Source organism: Dendrobates tinctorius, unplaced genomic scaffold, assembly GCF_039654945.1.
Source record: "Dendrobates tinctorius isolate UK_male_01 unplaced genomic scaffold, ASM3965494v1 ptg000019l, whole genome shotgun sequence".
In the NCBI taxonomy this organism is placed as follows: domain Eukaryota; kingdom Metazoa; phylum Chordata; class Amphibia; order Anura; family Dendrobatidae; genus Dendrobates; species Dendrobates tinctorius.
The window spans coordinates 57,513,538-57,525,130 of NW_027361687.1; positions in this window are offsets into that span (position 1 = coordinate 57,513,538).

An 11,593-nucleotide genomic window follows, 5' to 3' on the forward strand; every position below is an offset into this window, starting at 1 on the left:
CATGGATATACAGCAATGAGTATTGAGTACAATGCAACAAATGAATTTAGCAAAGATTCACCAGGCACTGTTATATACCATTAAAGGAAATGTTGCAGGATGATAAACAGCAGATGACAGCAAGCAGAGGTTGTATCATTAAAGGAAATATTGCAGGATGATACACAGCAGATGACAGCAAGCAGAGGTTTTACCATTAAAGGTAATGTTGCAGGATGATAAACAGCAGATGACAGCAATCAGAGGTTGTAGCATTAAAAGAAATACCTAAACATAGCAAGGTGAGATACTAGACTTAGGGACCATAATGATTGGTGCTCCTTGTCGCAGTGGGATTTTTTTGCACTCTTTTACTCAAAACCTACACATTGCACTCATACTAACAATCATGGTTTCTGATCAATAATGGAATCAGCAGTGTAGATGAACTCCACATCCCATGGTTATATATATATTTCTGAAGAGTGTAAGCTCTTTTGATCAGCAAGGTCCTCTGTATCTCTCTCCAGTAAAATGTAAGCTCTTATGGTAAGCTGAATCCTTTCTCCCTGGGCCATCACAGATCAGTGGTTCTCAATGGACCATAATTTGTAATGCAAACTCGTTTTCCATATCCTGAGACACTGGGTAAGTCTCTCTCTCCTGTAGAGTGTAAGCTGTTATGGTTAGTGGGGGACTCTCTCTCCTGTTGATTTTAAGCTCTCTTGATCAACAGGGTGCTTTGTCTTTCACCTTTCGAGTGCAAACTCTTACAATCAGCAGGGTCACTCTCTTTATTCTGTACTGTCTAAAATCTCATATGATGGTAAGGAGATGAACATACTGCTCACGTTCCCTAATGAAAAACAAGTAACTTGCTTTGTTGTGTAATGTGAATTGTATGATGCGTTAATGTTTGTTGTTTGATAGTAGGGACAGAGAGACTTGATGTTTGGAACTAGCCCAGAGTGGGAGGGGCTAAGCAGTTAGGAAAGAGACAAGTTCCTGTTAGAACTTTAGAAAGGGCCAAGTGTCACGATCCCGCCGCTGACACCGTTATGTCACAGACGGAGGGACGTGACGCACTGCTGACACACATCACAGACGCAGAGGGGCTTATCTTAGTTATCCTACCGCTGGCACCATGTGATAAAAAAAACAGCAAGCTAGTCTTGCCCTAACAATTTACCGCACGGGGGTTTATTTCGGTTATCCCACCGCTGCTACAATCTGTTACAAGCTGCCGGGATTTATGTATAATTAGTCGCCGGACCGGCTGCTTGTTGTGCACTGGCTGGTAGGCGCACTGCAGTGAGGGAATTATCAATTATCTGGCCGCAGCCACACAAAAGCTTATAAAACCCCTTCCGTCGCTGCAAGCTTCACCCACCCAACTGGGACCACACTTCGCTGCCACCAACTACGATTCTCTTAATCAATAAGAATAATTAAGAGGGCCCGCAGAAAACCCCCAAATTAGTAGCGTAATTATCTTATAGGCGCAGGAATTCGCCATAGAGCAAGGAGGCAGAACTAATACATTTTTATAGTTTATTCCCAAAAAGGGGCAGTGTTTATATAAGATAAAACAAGGCTTTACAAAATGAGACAATAAGAATATGTACAATACAATTAAAAATAAAACAGAGTTAAAGAAGAAAACACTCACATAGTACTTAGATCATTTCAGGCAAAACAGGCAAAACCATGCTGGAGGTGGAGCCAGACATCGTAGTTCATGGATGACGTCTTGTGGCACAGAGCTCCCAAGCAGCAACTAACTAGGGGGGCTCAGTTGCAGACTTATAAGTCTGGGTTTGTGACATCACCAAAAGGGGCTGTCTGGTTGTGGTCCTCCCCCTGCTCTAGGAGTTACAATTCTGGCTACAAAACTTATAATATCTATGTCTAGCAGAGGGTACCTTGTATTATCACGCACATAGTCTCATCTCTTCCAGCCTGCTGAAGACAATAATTCAAGACCAAACATGCAGTAATTATGTCACACCGTTTAGGAGAAATCCATTTCTCTGATTCTGTGGGTGCTAGAACAGTGGAAAACATGGGTTAGGAAGCTGGGTCGTGCCCTTCGAAGACATGTGATTTTCATATTTCTGTCGCGTATTGTTTTCGCGATCCAGCCTCTTTATTATTTCCCATACTTGTATCACGCCACATGGTGCTTCAAACAAAAGAAATCCTTTCCTGGCTAAGGGGGAAGGGTGGAGAATCCTCACTGGGATCTCAGATTACACAGAGCTGCACAGTGTGTGTGAGATGATGGGGGGAGGAGCAAGGGGGTGAGTGGCTGCAGGGACAGAATACAAAGCTGCAGCTGTGACAGGCTAAAGTCTCATCTGTAGGGTAGAGAATGGAAGATTCTGGAAGGTCACAGAAGTCATACATATTTTACATTACCATTACACCAAGTGTGCATATAAGAAAAACCTAAGGTCTAGTGTTATCTGTGCTGCATGATGTGGGTGTCCTTGTCGAGAGTGAAGAGACAGAAAATAGCAAGATATTAAGCAGAAGAACAGATGAGAAGTGACTGACAGAACAGTCATCAGAGATGGGCCCTGGTTCAGGATGCCTAGCAGTACAGCCTAGAGTTTACTCGGAGAGCTGACTGGCCTAAATGGGAGAGAGCTCATAAGACGAAGAAAGTGGAAAGTGCCTCAGGCAGGAGTTCCGGAGCGTTCTAACAGAAGAGATAAGTAACAGCCATAGTGTCAAAGTATCTCCCATAAGGGGAAAAGGATGCGGAACCGTAGGTTGAGCATTGGACTCTTACACACTGGACTGTAGTACTGAGCTGGACTGTGGTGAAGAAAAGAGGATGGAATCTTGGTATGGAAAAAGCTTTGTATTGTAAGAGATACGTTCATCAAGATATGTGCCCGCAATTTCATGTATATAATCTCTACCAAGTTTGAGTTCACTAAAAAGTTTATTTTTAAATTGTGGTCTCCTCCATTGAACTGTGAAACATCTGGTCCTGGCAAACCAGAGTCATGGGTTACATGCTGCCTGCATGGGTGTAATGCCCTCACAGAACAAGTCAACGCACCCAGCAAAGACCCTCACCTTCATGCAACGTTCCTGGATGCAGTAGATGAGAACATCGCCCACGGGGTTCTCTCTCTCCTTCTTGCCAAAATGCAATTACAATCTTTTTAGTATTGAGATTTATGCAAAATTATTTGATGCAAATCAATTTTGGGGGGAGAATTTGTTGAAATCAACGAATTCAAATTTTGAAGAATCTGTTCGGTTGGATGATGCTGTTAACCTGCAGATGGCATTATTCTACAGGACTATTACAGTTTATAAAAAATGGTGGCCATCAGCCACCATTTTGCTTAATTCACATAGAAGCAAAATATAAAAAGCCCACTTTTTGGCAAATTCAGATTTTTGTAAAGTTAAAGTACAATTCAATTCCACTTGATTGTATTTGCTCATTTCTTATGCCAATGCTATTAGTGATTAGTAAACTTTTTTATATTTCACAGCATGTTCTCTGACATCTTCATCAGTCCTTGGGAATCATATGCAGTAGACAGACATTGAGAGGAACCAATACGATGATCAGTGATGGCGGAAGAGGTATGGAGTGAGATAATTGGAAGATTTTATTAACTTCTTCCTGGAGGAAGAGGTATGGGGTGAGGTAACAAAATTGCAGGCAACCATTAGTATTGAAAACAAAATTTTGGGAAATTGGTTAGAGAATTTGATTTGTTACAAACCTCTAGTATTAATCTCTATTTCTCCCATCTCCTGGACACAATTTATTCTTTGTCTTCATGAGTAAGTTTCTTTTGTACATTCATATTGTATTAAATTATGAAAAAACCTTATCTACAAGACCGAGTTGTCCAACTATAGTATTTATATTAACTACTAAACTTAACAGGAAGTGAATGAGACCTGCTCTGTGGCTGCTGCTTCTTTCTAAAAAAAAGTGTAGTGTTCCAACCACACGTAGAGGGAAATATTGGTGTCCACATGTTAAAGGCAGAGACTGACTATTCTTGGATACAAAGCTAAAGATTAAGACTTATGAAATTACAAGGCATTATGTTTGGTATTAACTGCAAAAAAATTGACCATTTATTGGCCATCAACCATTGGGCTATGACTAGTGTTATGAACTTGGAATGAGGAACCATAAGCAAATAAGAATGTACAGTACTACTAATAAAAAGAAAAAAGGCACTTTATTCTCAGAAATGTTCCTTACAATAATGAATTACTGCAGTAAGCTCAGCAAAAAAAACCTTTATACGCCTCAGCGCAACCTGGAATATTACCGAATATTGTTCTTCATTATGATGACAAGCTGAACAAAGCATTTCCGCAGTTCCTGCATCTTCTTCTGGAGCCTGAAGCCCCTATGATACAAGGATCTTTTTTGCATGCAATGACCAAGGTGGATAATATTGCTCTTCCCGATCCGGTGTCCACGTCATACCAGTAGGGAGGGGATGACTGGTCAAACCCCAAGCAGCCACTGATCACCCACTTGGAGGTATGAATGGCTGGATTCATCATCAATATAAAAATAACTAGATGGATGCCCGATGCTATTGCATCTGGAGGGCAGTAATGTCACGATGGGGGCAGGCTTTTCAGTGTTGAGAATCTCCCTCCCCCCATGTGCTCACCCAGCTATCCACTCTCTCTTTCCCCATGTGCTGACTTCTCCCTTCTGTTCTCTCTTCTTTGACCTGTCTACCCCATGTGCTATCCCCCTTATCTGCTGTTTCTCTCCTTCCTATGCTGTTCTCTCCTCATGTGCTGTCCCAGTTGAGCTGTCTCCCCCCCCCTTTGCTCTGTCTCTCTTACCTCTGTGTCTGATCGTGTACAGCGCATACCACAGCTCCTTGGCAGGGGAGGAAGCAAAAGACAATACTGAAATTACAGCAGGAGATCGCAGAGGATACATTTTGTGAGGTAAAATATTGTTTAAAAACAGTCATTGAAATATTTTACTACACAATGTGACCGGCTTCCTCTGCCTGTAGACACATCACGCATCTGACACCGGGATCAGCCGAATTCCACGCAGGCGCTGTGCAACGGTTTTCCGCTGGTGGTACCACACAAGAGGCTGCGTGAGTGTGTGAGAGTGTGTGAGTGTATGAGTGTGAGTGCGTGAGTGAGTGTCAGTGTGAGTGAGTGTGTGTGGTGCGTATGGTGTATAGAGTGTGTGTGTGGTGCGACAGTGTTCCGCTGATGCTCCTGTGCAATAGGTTGGTACCAGCAGCAGTTTCCACATTGAGACACCAATCACTTGAGTGTCCCAATATGGCGGTCGGTGAACTTCCTCTGCTTGGAATTCTGGGATACGGTGACATCTGGACAAAACAGGAAATGAAAACATTACAAGTAGAGTTGAGCGAAATGGGTCGAAAAAATTCAAAAGTCGCCGACTTTTGGCAAAGTCGGGTTTCATGAAACGAAACCCGACCCTAGGATGAGGTCGGCCACGAGGTCGGCGACTTACGCGCCAAAGTCGCGTTTCAAAAGTTTGTTTTGCGCTCTTTTTCTGCCAATCAGGATCCACGGAGACTGAGGGCAACATGATGACATAGGCACGGGTCACCACCATCTTTCAGAAGGGCATGCAAGTGATTGGCTTGCTTTGGTGGGCGTCACAGGGGGTATAAAAGGGCGTGCACGCCGACCGCCATCTTACTTCTGCCGATCTTAGTATAGGGAGAGGTTGCTGCTGATTCTGTAGGGAGAGCGTTAGGCAGGGAAGAAGGTTCCCTGTTGGTTGTTGGGCTGCCTTTTAAGGCTTCCTGACACGCTGGCATTGCTGTTTACCCACTGCTCCACAAACTGCTTTTTTAAAAGCAATCCAATCTCCCTTATCCTCTCGTCACTTTGGTCACAGGCAGCTGTGCCATCGAGCGTGTCACATAGCGCTCAGATATCAGTGGGCCGCACACAATCCACAAGTGTCCAGTGTCCAAAAGTGTACCCAGAGATTCAAAATCTCCATTATCCTCTCGTCACTTTGGTCACAGGCAGCTGTGCCATCGAGCGTGTCACATAGCGCTCAGATATCAGTGGGCCGCACACAATCCACAAGTGTCCACTGTCCAAAAGTGTACGCAGAGATTCAAAATCTCCATTATCCTCTCGTCACTTTGGTCACAGGCAGCTGTGCCATCGAGCGTGTCACATAGCGCTCAGATATCAGTGGGCCGCACACAATCCACAAGTGTCCAGTGTCCAAAAGTGTACGCAGAGATTCAAAATCTCCATTATCCTCTCGTCACTTTGGTCACAGGCAGCTGTGCCATCGAGCGTGTCACATAGCGCTCAGATATCAGTGGGCCGCACACAATCCACAAGTGTCCAGTGTCCAAAAGTGTACGCAGAGATTCAAAATCTCCATTATCCTCTCGTCACTTTGGTCACAGGCAGCTGTGCCATCGAGCGTGTCACATAGCGCTCAGATATCAGTGGGCCGCACACAATCCACAAGTGTCCAGTGTCCAAAAGTGTACGCAGAGATTCAAAATCTCCATTATCCTCTCGTCACTTTGGTCACAGGCAGCTGTGCCATCGAGCGTGTCACATAGCGCTCAGATATCAGTGGGCCGCACACAATCCACAAGTGTCCAGTGTCCAAAAGTGTACACAGAGATTCAAAATCTCCATTATCCTCTCGTCACTTTGGTCACAGGCAGCTGTGCCATCGAGCGTGTCACATAGCGCTCAGATATCAGTGGGCCGCACACAATCCACAAGTGTCCACTGTCCACAAGTGTACGCAGAGATTCAAAATCTCCATTATCCTCTCGTCACTTTGGTCACAGGCAGCTGTGCCATCGAGCGTGTCACATAGCGCTCAGATATCAGTGGGCCGCACACAATCCACAAGTGTCCAGTGTCCAAAAGTGTACACAGAGATTCAAAATCTCCATTATCCTCTCGTCACTTTGGTCACAGGCAGCTGTGCCATCGAGCGTGTCACATAGCGCTCAGATATCAGTGGGCCGCACACAATCCACAAGTGTCCACTGTCCACAAGTGTACGCAGAGATTCAAAATCTCCATTATCCTCTCGTCACTTTGGTCACAGGCAGCTGTGCCATCGAGCGTGTCACATAGCGCTCAGATATCAGTGGGCCGCACACAATCCACAAGTGTCCAGTGTCCAAAAGTGTACGCAGAGATTCAAAATCTCCATTATCCTCTCGTCACTTTGGTCACAGGCAGCTGTGCCATCGAGCGTGTCACATAGCGCTCAGATATCAGTGGGCCGCACACAATCCACAAGTGTCCAGTGTCCAAAAGTGTACGCAGAGATTCAAAATCTCCATTATCCTCTCGTCACTTTGGTCACAGGCAGCTGTGCCATCGAGCGTGTCACATAGCGCTCAGATATCAGTGGGCCGCACACAATCCACAAGTGTCCAGTGTCCAAAAGTGTACGCAGAGATTCAAAATCTCCATTATCCTCTCGTCACTTTGGTCACAGGCAGCTGTGCCATCGAGCGTGTCACATAGCGCTCAGATATCAGTGGGCCGCACACAATCCACAAGTGTCCAGTGTCCAAAAGTGTACGCAGAGATTCAAAATCTCCATTATCCTCTCGTCACTTTGGTCACAGGCAGCTGTGCCATCGAGCGTGTCACATAGCGCTCAGATATCAGTGGGCCGCACACAATCCACAAGTGTCCACTGTCCACAAGTGTACGCAGAGATTCAAAATCTCCATTATCCTCTCGTCACTTTGGTCACAGGCAGCTGTGCCATCGAGCGTGTCACAAAGCGCTCAGATATCAGTGGGCCGCACACAATCCACAAGTGTCCACTGTCCAAAAGTGTACGCAGAGATTCAAAATCTCCATTATCCTCTCGTCACTTTGGTCACAGGCAGCTGTGCCATCGAGCGTGTCACATAGCGCTCAGATATCAGTGGGCCGCACACAATCCACAAGTGTCCACTGTCCAAAAGTGTACGCAGAGATTCAAAATCTCCATTATCCTCTCGTCACTTTGGTCACAGGCAGCTGTGCCATCGAGCGTGTCACATAGCGCTCAGATATCAGTGGGCCGCACACAATCCACAAGTGTCCAGTGTCCAAAAGTGTACGCAGAGATTCAAAATCTCCATTATCCTCTCGTCACTTTGGTCACAGGCAGCTGTGCCATCGAGCGTGTCACATAGCGCTCAGATATCAGTGGGCCGCACACAATCCACAAGTGTCCACTGTCCACAAGTGTACGCAGAGATTCAACATCTCCATTATCCTCTCGTCACTTTGGTCACAGGCAGCTGTGCCATCGAGCGTGTCACATAGCGCTCAGATATCAGTGGGCCGCACACAATCCACAAGTGTCCACTGTCCACAAGTGTACGCAGAGATTCAAAATCTCCATTATCCTCTCGTCACTTTGGTCACAGGCAGCTGTGCCATCGAGCGTGTCACATAGCGCTCAGATATCAGTGGGCCGCACACAATCCACAAGTGTCCACTGTCCACAAGTGTGTGCAGAAATTCTAAAACTCCCCTGTCCTATAGACACCTTGTACCTTGTTTTACATTACTATATAGTTTGTTGGATTTTGTCTACATTTCTACCAAAAATGAGGAAGGCTGGTGGAAGAGGCCGTGGAATTGGGCGGGGGTTGGCAGCTGGTAATGATGGTGTTGGTGGTGGATCTGATGGTAGTGGCAAGAGCAAAATAGGACCGAATGCAGGAGGTGCTGACCCTGCGTCATCGTCTGGCTACATAAGGCCTCGAACGCTTAGTTTTCTAGGAGTTGGCAAACCGCTTTTAAAGGCAGAGCATCAGGAAAAAGTTTTGTCTTACATTGCTGACTCAGCCTCCAGCTCTATCGCCTCCTCTTCTTCAGTTGTAAAAAGTAAAAGCACTGAGTCGTCATTGGAGGCTCATGTTCATGAACCACACCTTTCCTTGTGTCCTTCACCCCAACCAAGATTGAAGGATGACGCAGGCCATGCTACTGATTACTCCATGGAGCTGTTTTCACATACCATGCCTGGATTACCAAGTCAAATGGTGAATTACCCAGGCCAAGATGAATCTGACATGGAGTGCACTGATGCACAGCCGCTGATGGATGATTCTGCTGGTACATTCACTCAGAGCACTACATTGTCCTCGCAGTGTACAGAGCCAGATTTTGACCCTGATGAGACTCAGGTGCCCCTTCCCGCACACTATACCACCATACACGGTGACACAGAGAAATGTGCACATGACATAGAAGAGGAGGTGATGGATGACCCAGTTGTTGACCCAGATTGGCATCCATTGGGGGAAGAGGGTGCTGCTTCCAATAGCTCAGATGAGGAGCATCCACAGCAGACATCGACATCGCAACAGCTGTTATCTGGCAGGCCCGGAGCACACCAAAGACAGGTTCCAAACATCAAAAGAGTTGCTGGACAGCTTGTCCAGAGGGTCAAAAGATCACAGCGTGCTAGGCCGCAAAATGTCTGCCAAAGTAGGAAGAGTGCAGTGTGGCACTTTTTTGAACAAAATCCTCATGATCAGGCCAAGGTTATCTGTAAGAAGTGCGCAAAGACCTTTAGCCGAGGGAAAAATCTGAAAAATTTGAATACCAGTTGCATGCTTAGACATTTAACCAGCATGCACTTGCAAGCGTGGACACAACACCAAACCTCAAGTGCCACATGTGCAACTGATCACAACGAAGGTAGTCAGCAACGCTACATTGTTTCCCCCACTGTAAGCCCACCGGTTAGCACAGCAGCAAATGTTGAGGTGTCGTTGCAAGGCCACAGCAGTCAGGGAATCCCACTGTTATATCAACGAAAGACTGATTCTAGGCCATCAGAAAGAACACCAACTCCATCACCATCATCAACCCTCTCTCAGTCCGCCCTGTCCACCGCTACTTCCACCATATGCAGCTCTCAAGTCCAGCTCACCCTCCCAGACACTATGAGTAGGTCAAGAAAGTACTCAGTCTCTCATCCGCGTACACTGGGTTTGAACGCCCACATTGCCAAACTAATCTCGTTTGAGATGATGCCCTTTCGGTTGGTGGAAAGCACAGCTTTCCGCGAACTCATGGCCTATGCAGTACCACGCTATGACCTACCCAGTCGCCACTTCTTCTCTCGCAAAGCCATCCCAGCCCTCCACCATCATGTGAAAGACCGCATTGTCCATGCACTCAAGCAGTCAGTGAGCGGAAAGGTGCACCTCACAACTGATGCATGGTCCAGTCGGCATGGCCAGGGCCGTTACGTGTCCATCACTGCGCACTGGGTTAATGTGGTGGATGCAGGGTCCACAGGGGACAGCGGTGGTGGGACAGTGCTGCCTAGCCCACGGTATAGGAAACAGTTGGCTGTAGGCGTTCCACCCTCCTCCTCCTCCTCCTCCAGAAGCGACAGCTCGTCCACAGAGCGCAGTCGTACGAGCACTCCATCTGCAGCTGCCACTGTTGCACACGATGTGTCCCCCTATCGAGCAGCTAGTGGAAAGCGTCAGCAGGCTGTGTTGCAGATGATGTGTTTGGGCGACAGACACACCGCCGAGGTGCTGGCCGAGTACTTGAAGCGACAAACTGAGTCATGGCTGGGCAGTGTACATCTTGAGGCAGGCAAGGTAGTTAGTGATAACGGCCGTAATTTTGTGGCAGCCATAGCCCTTTCAAAACTCAGCCACATACCTTGCTTGGCTCACACCTTGAACCTGGTGGTGCAGTGCTTCCTCAAAAATTATCTGGAGTTAACAGCCCTGCTCCAGAAGGTGCGAAGACTGTGCGCGCACATCCGCCGGTCGCCTGTACACTCCGTTCGTATGCAGAAGCTGCAGCGATTGCTCCACCTTCCCAACCACCGCCTCATTATCGACATTGCAACAAGGTGGAACTCCACCCTGCACATGGTGGAGCGGCTGTGCGAGCAGAGGCAGGCCATAATGCATTTGTTGGAGGATACACGGCCAGGCACTTTGAGAGCAGACATGGAGTTGACAGGCGTGCAGTGGTCGAAGCTGAAAGACCTTTGTAAAGTCCTTCAGTGTTTTGAGGAATGCACACGGCTGGTAAGCACAGACGACGCCATCCTAAGCATGAGCATCCCACTTATGCGTCTGCTCATGCAAACTTTGACGCACCTTAAGGAGCAGGCGTCTGCAGCCAATGTTGATGAGGAGGAAGAGGAGGAGGGAATCCTTGATGACATTCAGCCATTGTCTGCTCAGGGACCTCTCCTGGACGAGGTGGAGGAAGAAGAGGAGGAGGATGATGGGGATGATTACTTAGGGGAGGAGGATGCATCTCGTGGGGCAAGTGAAAATGTTGGCGTGGCAAGGTCTGGTACAGGGTTTGTGCGTGACTGGAGGGATGTGGATTTGCCAGAAAGTGCTCCTCCACCCAGCACTCGCAGTGCATCATTGACACCGGGAACATTGGCCCACATGTCAGATTATGCCTTGCGGATCCTAAAAAGGGACCCCCGCATTGCCAAAATGATGAACGATGACGACTACTGGTAGGCCAGCATCCTGGATCCACGCTATAAAGGCAAATTACAAAACATCATGCCACAGGAGAACCTTGACCTAATATTGGCTAATAAACA